Source organism: Mustela nigripes, chromosome X (assembly GCF_022355385.1).
Source record: "Mustela nigripes isolate SB6536 chromosome X, MUSNIG.SB6536, whole genome shotgun sequence".
Taxonomy (NCBI): domain Eukaryota; kingdom Metazoa; phylum Chordata; class Mammalia; order Carnivora; family Mustelidae; genus Mustela; species Mustela nigripes.
The window spans coordinates 120,190,501-120,208,759 of NC_081575.1; the positions used below are offsets into that span (position 1 = coordinate 120,190,501).

The 18,259-nt window shown below is 46.2% G+C and overlaps 1 long non-coding RNA gene across 1 annotated transcript in view; it reads left to right on the top strand.

Annotated features, from left to right (window-relative positions):
* The window catches only part of LOC132006846 (uncharacterized), a 218,136-nt gene that overhangs the window by 117,310 nt on the left and 82,567 nt on the right, over positions 1–18,259 (top strand). Inside the window, exon 3 of the long non-coding RNA XR_009401238.1 lies at positions 3,404–3,508. This is a non-coding gene — a long non-coding RNA (uncharacterized LOC132006846). The remainder of the gene's footprint in view (positions 1–3,403; positions 3,509–18,259) is intronic.

The window sequence follows — 18,259 nt, forward strand, 5'->3', positions numbered from 1 at the left end:
TAGTGCGAGGAGCACCGTGTCTCACAGCCGACTCGTGAACATCTAAAATTGGGTACTAGAGGAATTAGAAGATATTTATAGTTTCAAAAGAAAGCAAGAAAAAAGGTGGAGAAGGAGAAAGAACAGGGGAGGGAGGGAAAAGGGGAGGGAGGAAGGAAGGAGAGAAGGGAAGGTAAGAGAAGGGAAGGGTAGAGAAGGAAGAGAAGATAAGAGAAAGAAGAGAAGCAAAGGGAAGGGAAAGGAAGAGAAGGGAGGAGAAGAGAGAAGAGGAAGGAAGGAAAGCAGAGGGAAAGGAGAAGAAGGAGGGACAGAGAACGAAGTAAGGGAGAGATCAACCTCTCACTCAGTAGAATGTTGGGACAAGTCTCTTTTCTACACGATGGGTCAGTGTGACTGAAAGTCTCCTCTACGGTGATATCCTTTTCTAAGGCCTTAAGTTTCAGTCCACTGACACACATTCAGGCATTAGCTGTCACTTTGTCTTTTGACGGTGGATAGGGGGATCCCATTGGCATGAACTCTCAGTTGAACTGAGTTTTTATTTCTTTCTTTGAGCAACCACAGAGTTTCTCAGGGGGTGGTTTGCTATTTAGCTGAAACTAGTTTCATCTGGACCAAGTCAAAATGACTAAAACCGAGAATTATCTCCAGTCACTTTTTTGGTAAATGGAGTGAACCATGGAAATTTTCTATTCATATATCAGAAAGAAAAAATAAATTACGTGCAGAAACCCCTATCTATCTATCCATCTACTATCCATCCATCCATCCATCCATTCATCTTTCCATCCATCCATCCAACCATCCATCCAACCATCCATGCATCCACCCATCCATCCATCTACTCATCTACTCATCCACCCAACCTATCCATCTACTATCCATCCATCCATCCATCCACCCATCCATTGTATCTATCTTTCTATCTATCTACCAATCTACCATCTCTCTGTCCATCTATCATCTATCCATCCATGCATCCACCATCCTTCATATCTATATATTCATCCATCCATCCATCATCAATCTATACATCAAATATTTATTACCTATCATCTATCGACCTACCTACCAAATAAATACTTATTTATCATCTATCTACTCATCATACACTTATCTTTGTATCATCTCTCTATCTACTCATCTTCATTAAAACACAAAAAGCCTACCCAAACTCCTGATGCTTCTCCTTCCCTCACATCCTATATGCAATCTATTATGAGGTCACACTGGCCTTCTCTGTGTTCTGTCTGGTTGCCATTGCCATGGTAGCCCACATGGCCTTGAGCTCTCCTTCCTACCCCACTGTGCTAGTCTGTCGCTTGATGCTTCCCCTCGTGCTTCCCTCACCGCTATATGTTCACACTGCAGATGGAATGATTATTGGCAAAAACACATGTCAGCTGAACACCCTCCAAAGCCTTCCCATGAAGCCCAGGAAAACACCACAAACTCATTCTCAAGACCCCAGGGTTCCAAGTGTCCCTGCTTCCTACTTACCTCTTGAACCCCTTTTCTTCCTACTCTCCTCTTTGCTCACTAATCTCTGACTGACCCTCCTCTCGTCTGTGCTATGAAGTGACCAGCCCACTTCCCCAGGCTCTGCATCTTCCTGGCCCCAGTCATCACAAGGAGAGTCCAAGTATCATCTCTGTTGGGGAGACTTCCCCAACAACTTGTCAAGAACATCACCTCTACCAATCAACTCAGAATCACTCTTAATCTTCCAGGACTTTGTGATGATCACATCTTTTTGTTTCAAATTCTCCAACACATGAAACAGCATGGTGGCATAAATTATTTTGCTCACATATCTTTGTGGTATGACCAGGCTTCATGAGAGTGACATTCCCAGTCCTTATCACTGCCCCTGTGCCTGCCCTAAGAACATTTATCAATACAAGAAAATAATAGTTGGTGCTCACCCACCAAATAGTTATTGCATGTATCTTTAATTCTTTCATTTAGAAAAAAAATGAGAATAATGAGAATATATTTAAAAAAAAACCCTGAGGTTATATACAAAGTAGGTCTTATTTCTGTAACAAGCACAGGCTTTAGGATCAAAAGCGTAGTAGTCAAAGTGTTAAGAAAACATTGATCTGCTTCAAGATTCACAAATATATCTTTGCCCAAGCTTTTGGTGGTAACTATAAAGATAGTCCTTGAGTCTTATGATTAAAATAAGTGTAAACAATTTAATAAATGAATATTAAATTCAAGTATCAAAGACCATTCATGGGGTGTCTAGGTGGCTCAGTGGGTTAAGCTTCTGCCTTTGGCTTGGGTCACGGTCTCAGGGCCCTGGGATGGAGCCCTGCATTGGGCTCTCTGCTCAGCAAGGAGCCAGCTTTCCCCTCTCCCTCTGCCTGCCTCTCTGCCTACTTGTGATCTCTGTCAAATAAATAAATAAAATCTTAAAAAAAAAAGACCACTGATATCAAGTATCAAAGACAACTTAAAAGAAAGTCATTAATGGCCATACTGTTCCATCTTCAGCAAGTAAGAAATTATGTTTTCATTTTTGGACTGAGGTCGTTATGCTACAAACACTAGGAAACTGTGTAAAAGAGTTCCATGGAAAAATAATTACCTACAGTTACATAAAGGATTGTGTGGTGGAAGAAAAACAATTTTCCTTCTACCCTTCTCTTCTGAGAACCCAGTCATAAATGACAGGTTAACAAGAGAAAAACAGACAACGTTTGTGAACATGTCTACCTCCTGTATGCATGGGGGATATGCAGGAAAAATGGAGAACTCAAAGACCTGGCTTTAGGGTTTAGAATCTGAAGAAGGGAAGTGGGATGTAGGCAGAGAGAATGAATGATTTGAGGAAAGAAATATCTCATGTCTCCTGTGACAGGAAACCATCTTTGTGGTTGATGACACTTCTGTGGAGGGTGCTGATGGCTGTTGAGTGCCTTCTGGAGGATGTGTGTTTAAGCACGTGGAGAAGGGTCAAGGAAAGCCCATCCCTCCCTCTGCTGGTTTTCAACTGGCCAGAGCTCACCATCGTCAACATACTCAAGTGCCGTATTTTCGGGTGGCGTCTTCTGCTACTGTCCAGTTATATCCATTGGATTGGTTTCAGCAGTAATGCTACAGAATTAAAAAAAAAAAAAACAGTATTCCACAGCACAAAAGGCAAAACACAATAGGATAATAAGAGACCACGCAACAGGGAAATTCTCTCTAACAATGACACAGACTTTCTCTTTTTTCCCCAGGTGTCTGCCTCAATAAAGAGGTCAAAACGCCATGATCTGTACCAGCACTCACAGCTACAAAAATCAGACACACAGGCCTCTCATGTTCATATTCAACAACCGGTCCAAGGTTGGAGGCCAGAGCAAGCAGTTTTCTGTTCTCTCATCATGACTTACATTCTGTTTTATTTTAGGTATTCCCAATGCTGACTCCGTGTTGCTTGATTCTCGAATGGATGTTTGAGCAGCCATCAAATCATGTCTGAGGTCTGTCACCGAGGTGAAGTCACATAAATCAGGTAAGCCCCGTGAAATTTGGCTGGAGCCATGCAGGCCAGCTGCTGTTATCATCTTCTGGCGTAAATCAACCTTCTGGGGGTGGGTCGCGTGCAGAGAGGATGCTTAAGACAGAAGTGGGGAATCTGCTGGAGATGTTCTCCATCATGGTCCGGAGGAGAACATTGAAAAAAAAAAACAAAAGACCTGCATTTTTAAAGGAATATAATGAGTATCTTTCTACCTAATAAGATCGAGGAGGTGGTGAGGATATTTTATGAGATCCTGAGGAACAAGACCCAGGTATTAGATGGATATATTGAGTGTGTCCTGCAGATAAGGGGACGCCAAGGACACCCAGATGGGCCAGAGAGAAATGCCTAATTTTGAGAATACATTGGATGCTTTACTCTGGCGTGCAGAAAAGTGCAGCGTAGTCTCCATCCACTCGGAGCTCCGTATGTAGAGAAACTCAAAGCATCAGGAATGTTTGGAGGACCTCAGATCTCCACTATGACTTTTGTGAACAGAAGGGGATATGCTATTGCCAAGACCCTATGCACAGTGATAGAAATGATTCATCCAAAGGATGTCTTGGTCTAGCCTTTTTAGTTTTTCCTCTCTCTCTGTGTTTTGTTGTCTTCCTTCTTTCGAGACACTGCTTGGAATTTCACCCAGAGAAGTTGAGATCTCCAGAACACTGTTACCCTATCTTATACAGATGTTCCTCTTCTTGAAGTGGAACTCATGATCTGGACAAATGAATACCTTGTGTGTGTCTCTGCTTGAGGTCCATTTATGCATTAACATTTTGCACTCTAAGGGCTGGGCAGCTACTATGTCTCTGTCCCTGTTGCTGTGTGCCTGGGTGGAGCCTTCGGTTGGGCACATGGTAGAAGGTTGATGCACAGGTATTGAGGAAGTGAGTGGAACGTGATATGGCATTGAGTTGACACTGGTGTGAGCCAACAAGGAACAATACCATAACTGATATGGGGTCTTAGGGGGAGAGCAGTGGACTGAGTGTTTGTGGTTATGATTCTGTCATGGTTCAGACATTAAATAGAAGAGATTTAGAGGACCCTGAACATTGCCTGAAGGACATCAGCAAGGCACGTTGTGTTTACATCACCAGAATGTGCATGGAGGGAGAAAAGAAAGAGGCTCTCTCGCTTGAAAGATAGACACATATGGTGGGCAGGGAGCCTTGCAAATCTACAAGTGCCTGGCATGCATTTATCAGAGGTGCTGCCCGGTTTGTCCTTCTGTACTACATATCATCCTTATGAACTTATTAGGGTTTTTAATTGGTGTGTGTGGAGGGGGCAGCTGTGTACGGTTCAAGCGTTTGGTATGTTGGTATGTTGCTCATTTCTTACGTCAAGCTAAGACAAAGTTAAACCACACGTTTATAACATTAAGAAATGAAAGGGAAATGTTCCAGACAGAAAAGTTACCCAGGGGTTACTGGTTACATGGGAAGGAGTCTCAAACCTACCAGATCCATGTGAGGTCAGGACGCCCTCCTGGGAGATAATGCAGTGAAGGTGGAGGAAGTATCAGTTTCCATGAAAACGGAGAACATCAACAAGAGAAATATAATTGGTAGAGGAATGCTCAAATATTGCAACGGCGAATGTCTCGCAAACACGTTCCTGGGTTATAGGAAATCCGCTAATGGATTTTCTCACCCATAGGTAAAGCTATCTACTGGGTAGAGGAATTTTAAAAGAAAAGCAAAATAAAACCACAGGGAATACAACCAAATGATTTAGTGACTTACTTTAGTGACTTAACATCTCAACGGGTACCTGTAGAGAAAGGACCGTGTCTAAAATTAGCCAATATGGAGTCTAAGGAGAAAACCCATTTTGGGTCAGCACTGATGAAATCTAATCAAACGAGTAACATTTCCAGTCCATCCCGTCATTTCAGAATAACGAATTACTCTTTGGTAAAACGTTCAGGTTGGTGGAAGAGAGGACGGCAGCCAGTGGGATGGCAGACATCTCTGAGAAGGGGTTCAGTTGAGTTTTTCATGGCATATGTGGGAAGTACAGGGTGGTGGGGAGACGCCGGGGTTGTGGCTAGTGGTTGTGGGAGACACTGGAGCCAGCACTCAGGTTTTGAGCCCTGCGTTCAATGCAGCGTCTGATTCTTGGTGGGCATCTGTTTCCATGTCTCCTGCCCGCCCTGGCATGGATCTCCTGGCAGGTGTCTCATAGACACGTTCTCCAACGTGGTCAGAAATGACAGGCATGCCTACACAGACGGCACATTCATGCTCATGTGTGCGGAGATTAGGCACTGGCTTGACAAAAACAAGGTTCTGAGATGTCGGGGTAATGAGGGCGGTGTATGCACAGGAAATGCAGAAGCCAACCTGTGCACCCCTCTTCTTAGTATCTGGGTCATCTCAGACCAAATCAGTCCATTCCCTGCAGCGTCCCAGGAATGCAGTCTGATTCTAGGAGGAGAAGGAGGCCAGCCCTGACCTCTGGGACCCTGTCCAGTACTGACCACCTTGCTCATACGCAGCATCAAACCCAAATGACATAAGAACCTCTTCCCACGACCGCCCATGAGTGACATGCCATGGGCAGAGTGGAACAGAGTCTACACCATCCACTTGCTCGAGGATGATTACGGGGATGTTTTTGTAAAGTCTAACCCTCAGGGCACCTACACTATGTGAAAACCCAGACCCTCCATTCCTGACTCCTCAACAGAAACGTGCAGCCATCTCCAATGCTCCGTATCTCAGAAACCCATTCATTGCTTCCTCGCTCACCGGCGACATGCCCTGCCCGATGATTGCCTGCTGAGTGTGAAGCTTGCACCAATTCCCGGAGCTCACACAAGGTCCCACTCGCAAACTCCCTCTTCTCCTGATTTTCTGAGGGACGGCATGGGGCCCATTCTTTGTGCAGAGGCATCCTCCAGAAATTTCCTGATTTGATATGGGAAACTCAGATTTCCCAGTGAAACTACCAGACCTGGTCTTCTCACAACACAGAGCAGGGAGGACATTTTTGCCTTTTTCTTTCCAGCAACACTCTTATTGATGACCAGGCTGTAGACTTTAGACTCTGATATGCCTGGAAATGGCTAGACCCAAGGTGGACGCCATTACCATGGTTTCTCATTCTTGTTGGGAATGTCAGACAGGTTTTAAAATGGCTCAGGGATCAGACGTACTGTCCTACTGTCTCAGGTGGGGTTTTCCCTCAGAAGGGAAAATGGAGAAGGAGCTCCAGGCTCTTGGATTTCCCTGCTGGGCAGGGACCCAGCCACTTCCATCCAGGAATGACCTGCACATGACTGACACCCAGGAGAGCCTGTGTTTCGTCTTGGGTGGTTCTGACGGTCTGTGGTTTTATGGGATCCAAGAGCCTGTGTGATACATTCAGAAGAACCAACATTTGGGGTCAAGTGATTCTTTGAATGGGAGGATTGTCTGTGCATTGCAAGACGTTTGGAGACATTCCTGGCTTCTACCCCCAAGATAGCAGCCATTCAGAAAACCAGAGATATTCCCCATCATGACCAAATATCCCCCACTTGAGACCACTTCCCTAGGATAATTTCCCCTGGAACTTTCTGAAGGAGGCAATGACGTGTTGAGATGAGAATTAATGTCTCTCAGGCCCCAGAGAGAGACTCAAGGCCCATCTGTGACAGGTAGTGTCTGTTCCTCCCACAAAATGAAGGCGGCACAGAGACCAACCCTTTAAGCTCAAGGGGGATTCAGAGAGAAAGGAACTTTTTCCTCTCTGCGTATCAATGCCTTCCTCTCTCGAACTTGCAGAACAATAGCATCTGGGGGAAATTCTCCAGGCAGGGGCATCCCAAGGAACGCAACACATCCCAAAGTCGGTGACCCACAGCCTCTTGGAGGGATACACATCTCTCGAGCAAACAACTAACCTGTATTCCCCAGACACCATGCGATGGCAGGCCCATAAAAGTTGGATGATGAAGGATACCTTCTCCAGTGGGTCATGCCCACGTGCTTCCTTCCCTCCTAGCGGGATATGGTGTATGTGTGCGTGCGTGCACCGAGAGGCTGACCGATGGCTATTTCCTCCCACGGGTGATGTGATAAGCTTTCCCTCCCTCCTACTTGGACTTTCGCTGTTGCTGTTGTCTCGGCTCTGCACACCTTTGGCAGGTAGGCACAACCTCCTGAGATGAGACACTTGAGAAGGGGGAGGGGGTTGCATTTGTTCATCCATCAAAGGAGCTGCCCCAGTACAAGAACACGCTACAGAGCACGAAGACGGGGCCTTTTCTTTCCCCTGATCTCACGGCACCACCATGGCGAGAGTCAGAAGCTACAAAGCCTTGAAGTTGAGTAGGGGAGGCTGCAGGTCAGCCACGGGCACTAGGTCTGGTCCGAGGGCAGCTCAAAGGCTGGAGATCTGAGCTTTGTATTCTGGCGGGAAGTGCGAGAACGTGGAAGTGAGCCAACGGAACAATGGACCATGATGAAAGCCCCCTGGCTGACAGACTCCGTGGGTGTCCACCAGAAAAGGACCAGAGGTGTGCCCCCGATGCTCCTCTTTGTGCCCTAAATAGCCCTTTGGAGAGCTGACTGCTTCGCACACCAGATTCTCAGCCGCGGGCTCCTTGCCGGCGTTGTCCTCACCTGAGTCTTCTCGGCTGACACCAAGGGCAGGGAGGGACTGTCCCCGAGCTCTTTGCCTTTCTCTCTGGTGGCGCTGAAGCTTTGCTTCCATTCCCTCTGCCGAGCACATGCTCAGCATAGCTGAGATGCCCAACATTCATGCGGACGGTAAATACTAAATTACTGAGTGACACAGAAGGGCCGTTCTAGAGCCTGGGAAACGGGCTTGGAGAGAGCCCGGCGTCCTCAATGAGCCCCGTTGTTGGGCGCACCGCCGTCCCCTCTTCCTGATCTTTCCGTTCTCAGCGCCGCCGCCGGTCCTAAAATTAGCCCATAATGAGCGGCGGCCACAAAGCCCGGTCTCATGGCTGCTTGGGAGACCTGAACCCCGGTGGCGTCCGTGTGCCACGCTCTGGCTTGAAGTGGTTTTCCAGCGTGGTATTGAGAGAGCGAATTCATTCCGTGGCAGGCACCCCACCCCCCACCCCGCATTCCTGACCCGCCCCTCACAATGAACCCTGTCTGTAGTACAAATACGTCTTTCTCAGGCTGCAGCAAACAGAAAGTGGGGAACAGGAAAGAAAGAAAGGCTTCGGCGTTCCAACCAACACCTCGGTTCCTATTTAACCCTGCATTTGTCGGCTCTGCCGGAAAGCCCCTTGATTTTTTTTTTTTTCCCTTCTCCCTCACTCCAAGTCTAGAACCCAGGAGAGGCAGCATTGGGTCGGGGGCGGCGGGGTTGTCCCCTGCCACCTTGGAAAGCCCTCCGGCTGCTGGGCTGGGCTGCTCACCCTTGAAGAGCTGCCTTCAGCTCTCCACCTGCAAAGGATGCTCTGCTCCCGGCTTCTGACATTTACCGATGCAGACGCATCCCAAGGGGGCTGAATCACACCGCCTGTCCCTTGCATCAAGCCCGGAGTCTGCATGTTCCTTCCAGGAGGAGGGACATGCTCAGGTGGACAGGGAGAGCTTTTCAACTCCGGAAAACAAGTCTCTTTGCAGTGACAGGCTGAGGGAGGGAGAGTTGTCCAGAGACCTGCTGGAACTCAAAGCTACGGGGGCCTCCCCTTGGGCTCAGCTGCCCCACCGGGAAACACAGAGATGATGCTCTTTGCCCCGGGAGCCTGGGTCCTGCTGCAGGTTCAAGCTTCAGGTTTTGCACTGCCCCTTTAGCAAATCCTCCCTTGGGAACTTTGGGGACGGCGCCCATTTCAGCGAGAAGCAGAAAAAGGAAACAAGCAGACGGGTGCCCCGGTCTGCTTCCCTAAGTGGTCCAAAGCGCTCTGTTTCTCGCAGATCCCAGGCCTTCTGGTCTGGGCTCATGAAAACATGCCAAGACCCGCTCTGATCTGCTCCAGAATCCGTCTTTTCAAAATGCATCTCTTTTTTTTTTTTTTTTTTTTTTTTTTTTTTTGCAAGAAGTGGCATTAATGCTGCAGGGGCTGGGGAGGAGGGGGCAGGCATCTTTAAAGCTGTTAAAGCTTCCCTATAGGCTGCTTGTGCTGCTCCTACCTCTCCAGGTCGAGGAATGTCCTCATTTAGAGACGCAGCCGAGGCTGGTTCGAGGCAGCGCGTGGAAATGGACAGTGTTACTTATTTTGGCTTTGCTGTCATAGTTTCCAGTGAAACAGGAACCATGCTAGGGAGGCTTGGACGAGACAAAGCAGACTGTATCCCCTTGGCTTTCTCCTTTCTGCTCTTCTGCCTCTCTGTTGCCTCTTCTGTAAAAAGGATTTTAGGTGACCTCTGGAAAGACGAATATTAGAGAAAAAGCACAGCATAGACACTGCAACGTCTTGGAAGCAAATATGCAGACCAAAAATACCAAGATTTCCCCTTAATGCTGCATCCGGGACCAAAATAAAAGGGGGGGGGGAGGAGAAATCATTCATATTTTTTGTTATCAAGGAACATGTGGCAGGGCTGTATTCCTCCTCATTCCGGGGATGTCCTCCAACCCTATGTCTTATGCTAAGCCGGGAACTGGATTTGGGTTCTTGCTTCTTATCATCTGACACGAGGAAGGTTGCTTGGTTTTATGACATCTGTGTACTTGAGGTCACACCACGGTCGAGACAAGAAGGGCTTTCCACGTCCACTAGACTTGATTGAGTTCAACTGTTCTGTGTTTGTGGGGCTGCTTCTTCCCACATTTTTCTTTGTTTGCGCTTTCTGACTGTTCAAACCAATGCCAGACCGACATGGCCGTGTATAGCGACCAGCACACAAGGGACTCCTGGGGGGCTCATTCGGTGAAGCCTCCGACTCTTGATTTTGGCTCAGGTCATCATCTCAGGGTTGTGGGATCGAGCCCCATGTTGGACGCCACACTCTGCACAGAGTCTTGCTTGAGGTTCTCTCCCTCTGCCTCTCCCCTCCATCATGCCCACACTCTCTCTCTCAATAAATAACTTAAAAAAAAAAAAAAACAACAAGGGGCGCCTAGGTGGCTCAGTGGGTTAAACCTCTGCCTTCGGCTCAGGTCATGATCCCAGTGTCCTGGGATTGAGTCCGGCATCGGGCTCTCTACTCAGCAGGGAATCTGCTTCCTCCTCTCTCTCTGCCTACATGTGATCTCTGTCTGTCAAATAAATAAATAAAATCTTAAAAAAAAAAAAGATGAAGAATCATATAAGCAATGATAAATATTCCCAAACCAGGTCACAGAAGGGTCCTGCATGTCCCTCATCCCTGCCTTTTATTTTTAGCAAGCAGAATATAATCTAGGAATAATTTAACAATAGTAATAACTTAGTAATAGTAATCATAATAATATAATAATAAACATAGTAATAATAAATAAATAATAATAAAATAAAAAAAATAGTATTCGTTTACAAATCCTGCATGAGGGGAACAGACACCCAGGAATTGGAGTCGTGGGTTCAAACGGGCACAGAACTGTGCACATGCAAAGAATAAGGATTTTTTTGGCCCCTTGAGAATTCAGAGCCAAAAAACCCGCTTCGGGCAGGCTTCGGAAGGCCTCAGCTCGAATCCAATGAGGATATTTCCTGGGCGGCGCAACCTCTGGGAGTGAACTTCTCCAAGCAGTGGACAGTGTAGGGAAAATACGTGATGATTCTGAACAGCTCTGCGAGCTCTCTTAGTTGTAGACGGAGAAGCCACGGGGACTGAGAAATTCAACAGTTGGCCAGAGCATCTTAAATCCTGGGGGTGGAAAAAAACAGAGGGAAACTGTAAAATTAGAGCATAAATACGGCTGTATGTTTATTTCCCCCTGATTTGGGAAATAAATCAACACGTCATTGGCGACCCAGCAGTGATGTCCTCGACATCACCCATATTCCGTATCATCTTCCTCATTCGGGACGTATGAAAGTATCCGTTGTCCAGGCACAGAGAGAACGTGGACCCAGTGAATTAACCAACCCCTCTAAAGGAGGAAAGGGTCCGGTCTGTCATCTGCGAATTATAATTCAAAACGGAACCAATGGAAATATTCAGACGTGTTGGAAAATATTTATTGTCAAGAATATTCACTGAATACTATTTATATTAGGAAAAAAGAAAATGGGAAGGGCCAAATGTTGTCCCCTCAGCTAAAAGGAACAGTCAGATGCAAAACGGGCTTGTTTTGTTTTCATACCATATGCGCAGGCATTTTGTTGTACTTTCAAACAATGATTCGTGACGTGGGAACATGGACATGACGTAGAAGTCAGTGAACCCATCGCAAGTGATAAAATTACATGGACGGCATCGGTCCTCAGGCTGTAAAGTCCTCCAGAGCACTTGCTTAACATGGGGACATCCCCTCACCACCTTAAGTAGGTCTCCGATGGGGAGCAAGATGTGACACTTCTATCAAGTTCCCAGCTAATGCTGATACGACCCAGGGATCCCGCTAAATTAAAAGAAATATGTAGCAGGACTCTTAACGGAGGCTCCCTTCCTTGTAGGACCGTCTTTGTGTGGGGACAGAACTCAGTGGGGAACTTTGAAAAAGATAGGGACAACAGGACGTGGTACAGGCAGTGTCAAAAACAGCTGGCCATTTCTTCAATAAATTAAAAAATGCACTTAGCCGATGGTCCCCTAGTTCCCCACCTCAGTATCCATCTAAAAAAAAAATGTCAACAGGTGTTCAGACAGCGCTATTCCCGCCAACGTTCATAGCCACGCTAGTCACGGTCGACAAAAGGCAAAGACAGCCTGTACGTCCATCCACAGATTCACGGATCCAGAGGACGTGGTCCAGCTCTACCGTACAGCCGTCCTGGGTCCTAAAAAGCGGTGGCCTCGGGACACCTGCTACAGTGTGGCTGACCCTCGAGAGCATCAGGGTGAGCGAACAGAGCCAGACACAAAAGACCACACGTTGCATGACTCTGTGCATATCTGATGTCCAGAATAGGAAGATGCCAAGAGACGGAAAGTGGTTTCATTGGTTGCTGGGAGGGAGGTGAGGTCAGGGGGCCACAGGGCAGTGACCACCGCATGGGTACAGAGTTTCTTTGGGAGACATGAAATGTGCAGAAATGACATCAAGCTCATGCTTGGGAATGTGCTAGAAGCTACTAGGTTCTGTATTTTTAAACGGTTAATAATTTTAGGTTCTGTGAGTGTTACTCCTGATTTAGAAAAAAAAATAAATTGTCCAGACACTGCCCTAGAGATTCTGAGTTCATTGTTCTGGGGTCTTTTATCGACTTTTTTAACAACAGTAATTAAGGATGGGCAACACCGTTTGGTGCAAACGGAGGAGGAAGGAAGCCGGGGAAGACAGAGCTGCAACTTTCGTGGGTGGTCCCCGTCTCTTTGCTTCTCAGTGTCCACGGATCAGCTGCATCAGCCCTTCCGGGAGCTTGTCAGAAATGGGGACTCTCCAGCCCCAACCCTGGGCCTCCAGAATGTAATGTGGCTTTTCCCAAAATCATACAGCTCTTCTAACATCATAGCTCATGCACTGCAATGTGTGTAGGGTCGGTATGACTTTTCCCGAGACGGAGGGTATCTGCTGGCCAGTGCATTCGGGAAAATGCTAGTTGGAGGGATGCGACCCTCATTCACAGGCTTCTCCACCTCTGAGCCTTTGAGGAGCTCCCGGATGGGACAGCCTTCCACGGGCATTGTAATCCTGTCTGAAACCGTTTGGAAAACGGAGTTCCTTTTAAAGGAACCCTTGACCGTTCTGAGGGGCACTCGTCTTCCACAAGGATAACGATGCTCTAGGACCGTTTTTGAAATCTTCTGCACTTGCTCCATGCAAAGTAAAGCTTCAGAAACCACCTCAAATTTGGTAAAAACGTCAAGAGGGACCCTCAGGGTCCATACCCAGAGACGCCGAGTGAGAAACCATACACAGAACACAGACAGGAACCGCAGACTGCACTAAAGCGTGAGTCTTAAAACAAGGGAAAGTGTGGGCAAAGGGGCAGGATATCTTCACCACATGGCTTTGGAAGACCCTTGGAAGACCCAGAGGTTTCAGCCCTACCATCAAGGTAAGCTGGGAAGATGAGCTAGCACCCCACTACCGTCCACGTTCCTGAGACATTCTCAACTTTCCACTTACCTCCGATCACTGCGGGCTTTTCTACCAAATCTGTGCCCAATGAACCCCCAAGGAAAAAAGTTTAATATGTGTTTTTGAAATCCCTCTTGCGATGACTCAATTTCTATAAATAATAAAACTACCCAAACAGGAAAGAAAGTTCATGAACTCGCACAGAGAAAGTCAACAGCGCTCTTTGTCCCATCAATGAACTTTTCTTTTCTTTCTTTCTTCTTCTTTTTTTTTTTTTCTCTGTATTTCACTGAAAGTCTCACAAGCCACACTCAAATTTGTTTTGCTGGAAATGGCTGGAAATACCAATGTCATTTGTAACCCGGTGTGAACTAGTCAAGAAGTAGGATGCGCGCGGGCTTCCGAGGTCAAACACGAAATGGGTCCTGATATTGAAATGGGTCCTGATATTGAACGGATGAAAAATGGCTTTTGCTGTTGTGTTTCCAGTCTGTTCAAACGAGGTCATAGATGGGATGCTGGCTGTCTGGAACCCTTAACCCAGAGGTGCCGTACGCTTTCACGTCTCTGCGAAATTCATGAATTCATTAAAAGAACCATTTCTAGAAAAATGAGGACAGATTGTTTTCCCCCACTTAATAGAGTCAAAAGAAGAATTCCCACCCAAGCCCACACATTTTTTGAGCTCAGTTAAACTGATTTCTATAGACGTAAGCCGTAGAGAACACTGGGGATTCAGGACCTGTACACAGGGAAATGACGTTGCTGTCGGTCCGTAAGCCGTTGAGAAGAACGTGTTTTAAGAAATGCCATGGGCCATCGGGGTGGCTCAGTAGGTTAAGCATCTGCCTTTGTCTCAGGTCATGATCTCGGGGTCCTGGGATCCACCCCTGTGTCAGGGTCCAGGCTCTGTGGGGTCCGTGCTCCGCTTTTCTCCCTGCTCATTCTCTCGCTCTCCAATAAATAAACAAAATTATTTTTTAAAAAATGTCTTATTGTGAGAAAACTAGCATCTGCTTCTTTCTTTCTTTCCTGGGTAGAAAACAAACGGCGAGTATCTCGAGCTCGACGTGCATTTCTTTCTCTCTTGTAGGGACTGTGCAGGATTTCTTTGTGGTGAGCATTCTCAGGCACCTGGCAACTGCAATCTAGAGGCCAAGTGCATCCCAGTAACCTGGTTTTGTAAACGTGCTTTTGGATCACAGCCTTGCTCCTCTATTCTCAGATTATCTGTGGCTGCTTTCACTTTGCAATGAGACAGTACTTGCAAGAAGGACCAACAAAGCCTGAAACGTCTACTATCTGGCCTTTTCAAGAACAGTCTGCCAACCCCTACCCCAAGAACACTTCTGTACATCAGGTCATTTTCATATGCATTGTATGATAGGGAGAATTTAAAGACTATATATATATATGTATATATGTATATAATTTGTGTCTACCTGTGATGAATATGCTAGGGCATCCAGATATTTGGCTGTAGGACATGAAATTAGCACTGAATCAGTAGACAGAGTAAAGCAGACAGCCCTCCCCAGCGTGGGTGGGCCTCATCCAATCAGTTGAAGGCAAGCATAGCTCAAAGGTGGGTCCCTGGGTGGCTCAGTCGGTTAAGTGTCTGCCTTCAGCTCAGGTCATGATCTCAGGGTCCTGGGATCAAGCCCTCTGTCTCCTGTTGAGCAGGGAGCCTACGTCTCTCCCTCTGCCCCCTCGCCTTGCTCGGGCTCTCTCTCCTACTCTCTGTCAACTAAAATCTTTTTTTTTTTTTTTTAAAAGAGGGATACATCAAAGAGGAGGAAGAAAAGTTAAATTCTGTCTGTCTCTGAATAGTAGTTTGAGCTGGGCATTGGCCTCCTGCCCTTGGACTCACAGTTGGAGCATCAGCTTCCCCGGTTCTCAAGCCTTCACATTTAGAATGAACTACACTACACCACTGTCCCTCCTGGGCCTCCAGCTTGTAGATGTGATTGCTTGTAGGACTCTCAGACTCTCTAATTGTGTCAGCCAATTCCTTATAATTGATCAATCTCTCTCCCACTTTCCTTCTTTTTTACCTCTATCCTCACCCTGTACATTTCCCATCAGGTTAGTTTCTCTGGAGAACCTTGACTAATGCAAACAAACACTATCTATTAAGTTTTTTAAAGTCTTATGGCCCAATTCTACAAAAATTTTTTGAATACCAATTCTAACAATGTAAGGGAAAGTTGATTTAGGAAGGTGAAGAAAACAGTTCTCATCCTGAAGATGGCCTCATGGGTGAGAGCCAATGACTATTCATTGAAGTAGAGAGTCAGACATGGCTTGAGAGAGATTTTCACAAAGTTTTACTTTATTCCCAAGAGGACTCAAACCCCTTACAGTCCAGAGGGTGCACAAGGTTTCTAAGAAAGATGGTATTTTAAGGACTCTTCAAAACACCATGTGTGAGAAAGGGGGGGGGGCATCCCAGAGTATAAAGAATGGGAGGTAGTCAACACAGTGGGTTTGAAGGAGCACAAGCAGATGTTTTTCTGGAATAGAGCAAGACCTCTTTCCTTTTTTTAAAATATTTTTTTAATAAACATATAATGTATATTTGTGAATCACCAGGTTTACACACTTCACAGCACTCACCAAAGCACATACCCTCCCCAATGTCCATAACCCAACCACTCTCTCCTTCCCCACTCCCCCCAGCCACCCTCCATTTGTTTTGTGAGATTAAGAGTCTCTTATGGTTTGTCTCCCTCCCAATCCCATCTTGTTTCATTGATTCTTTTCCTACTCCCCAAACCCATGTTGCCTCTCAACTTCCTTATATCAGAGAGATCATATGGTAGTTGTCTTTCTCTGGTTGAATTATTTCACTCAGCATAATACCCTCTAGATCCATCCATGGCGTCGCAAATGGCAAGATTTCATTTCTTTTGATGGCTGCATAGTATTCCATTGTGTATATGAACCACATCTTCTTTATCCATTCATCTGTTGATGGACATCTAGGTTCTTTCCATAGTTTGGCTATTGTGGACATTGCTGCTATAAACATTTGGGTATATGTGCCCCTTTGGATCACTATGTTTGTATCTTTAGAGTAAATACCCAGTAGTGTGATTGCTGGGTTGTAGGTTAGCTCTATTTTCAACTTTTTGAGGAACCACCATGCCGTTTTCCAGAGTGGCTGCACCAGCTTGCATTCCCACCAACAGTGTAGGAAGGTTCCCCGTTCTCCACATCCTCGCCAGCATCTGTCATTTCCTGACTTGTTAATTTTAGCCATTCTGACTGGTGTGAGGTGATATCTCATTGTAGTTTTGATTTGTATTTCCCTGATGCTGAATGATGTGGAGCACGTTTTCATGTGTCTGTTGGCCATCTGGATGTCTTCTTTGCAGAAATGTCTGTTCATGTTCTCTGCCCATTTACAAGACCTCTTTCTAAGGGGGAAGAGGGTTTCCAAGGGGACCCCTGCTGTCCATTATCTGTGATGGCACAATGCATGAGAATTCTAAGCCTTGTGCTCATGTAGACAAGACTGGGAAATAAAGCAGATGGGACTGAGATTGAACGTGAGTGGGCTCTGCACCCCAGACAGTAGAGTCTGCATGTAACTCAAAGGAAGACTTTTGGATAATGAAGCAACAAGGTATTTAGATGACTTCACTTTTGCATATATTAGGGGAGTGGGTTGCATGGGAAAGGGGGGGAAAGCCTTACTCTTCTGTCAGAGAAATTTCTCAACTTCTGATGATATTTTGCCAGGATTTGATAGGGTATCATCTGCTTTTTTTGTTATCATTGAACATCTACTGAGAAGTATTTGCTCTCAGTTGGGTCTTCTGTTCAAATTCACTAGCAGCCTGCCATTGCACATCCATTGGTCAGATGATGAATGATTTAGAAAGTGACGTTCCATCCTCAGTGCAGGTGGGCATAGTGCAAGTGAAGCGTAGCCCCAGATATCATTTGGGAGGAAATAGTCCCCACCTAAAAGCCAGCAATCCATCCACCTGTGCTCTTTTGTGATAGAGAATGTACCACCACCTGATGACCATTAACCTTTTTGGTCAATGTTAGAGATGAACCCATGACTCTGTGAGGAAGCCGTAAAAACAAACATGGCGCCTTCGTCCAAACTTACCTGCGTCTGTGGTCTTGAAAAACTGTCTCCATACTCTGGGTCTCTGGTTCCTTACCATGTGATGACTGTTAACCTTTTTGGTCAATGTTAGAGACGAACTCATGACTCTATGAGGAAGCTGTAACAACAAACATGGCGCCTGCGTCCAACCTTACCTGCCTCTGTGGTCTTGAAAAACTGTCTTCGTACTCTGGGTCTCTGGTTCCTTACCTTCAAGCAAGGGGTTAGCAAACTTTTCCTGTAAAGTACAGTCAGTAAATGCGTTCAGCTTTTTGGGCTGTGTGGTCTCTATCACCTAGACTCTGTTGTGCCATTGTAGAGCAAAATCCACCACAATACATAATGACAGTACATGAATGAGTACAGCTGGATTTGCCTAGCATGTCATAGTGTACCCATCTTTGGACTCACTCTCCCAGTTCATCTTAATACCCTGTGATGGGAAGCAGGGGTAGAAATTCAGAATTTGCTTGAGATTTTTCATCTCCCTTCATAGGAGACAGCTCCATTTTGCCAAGATCAAGACCCAGAAA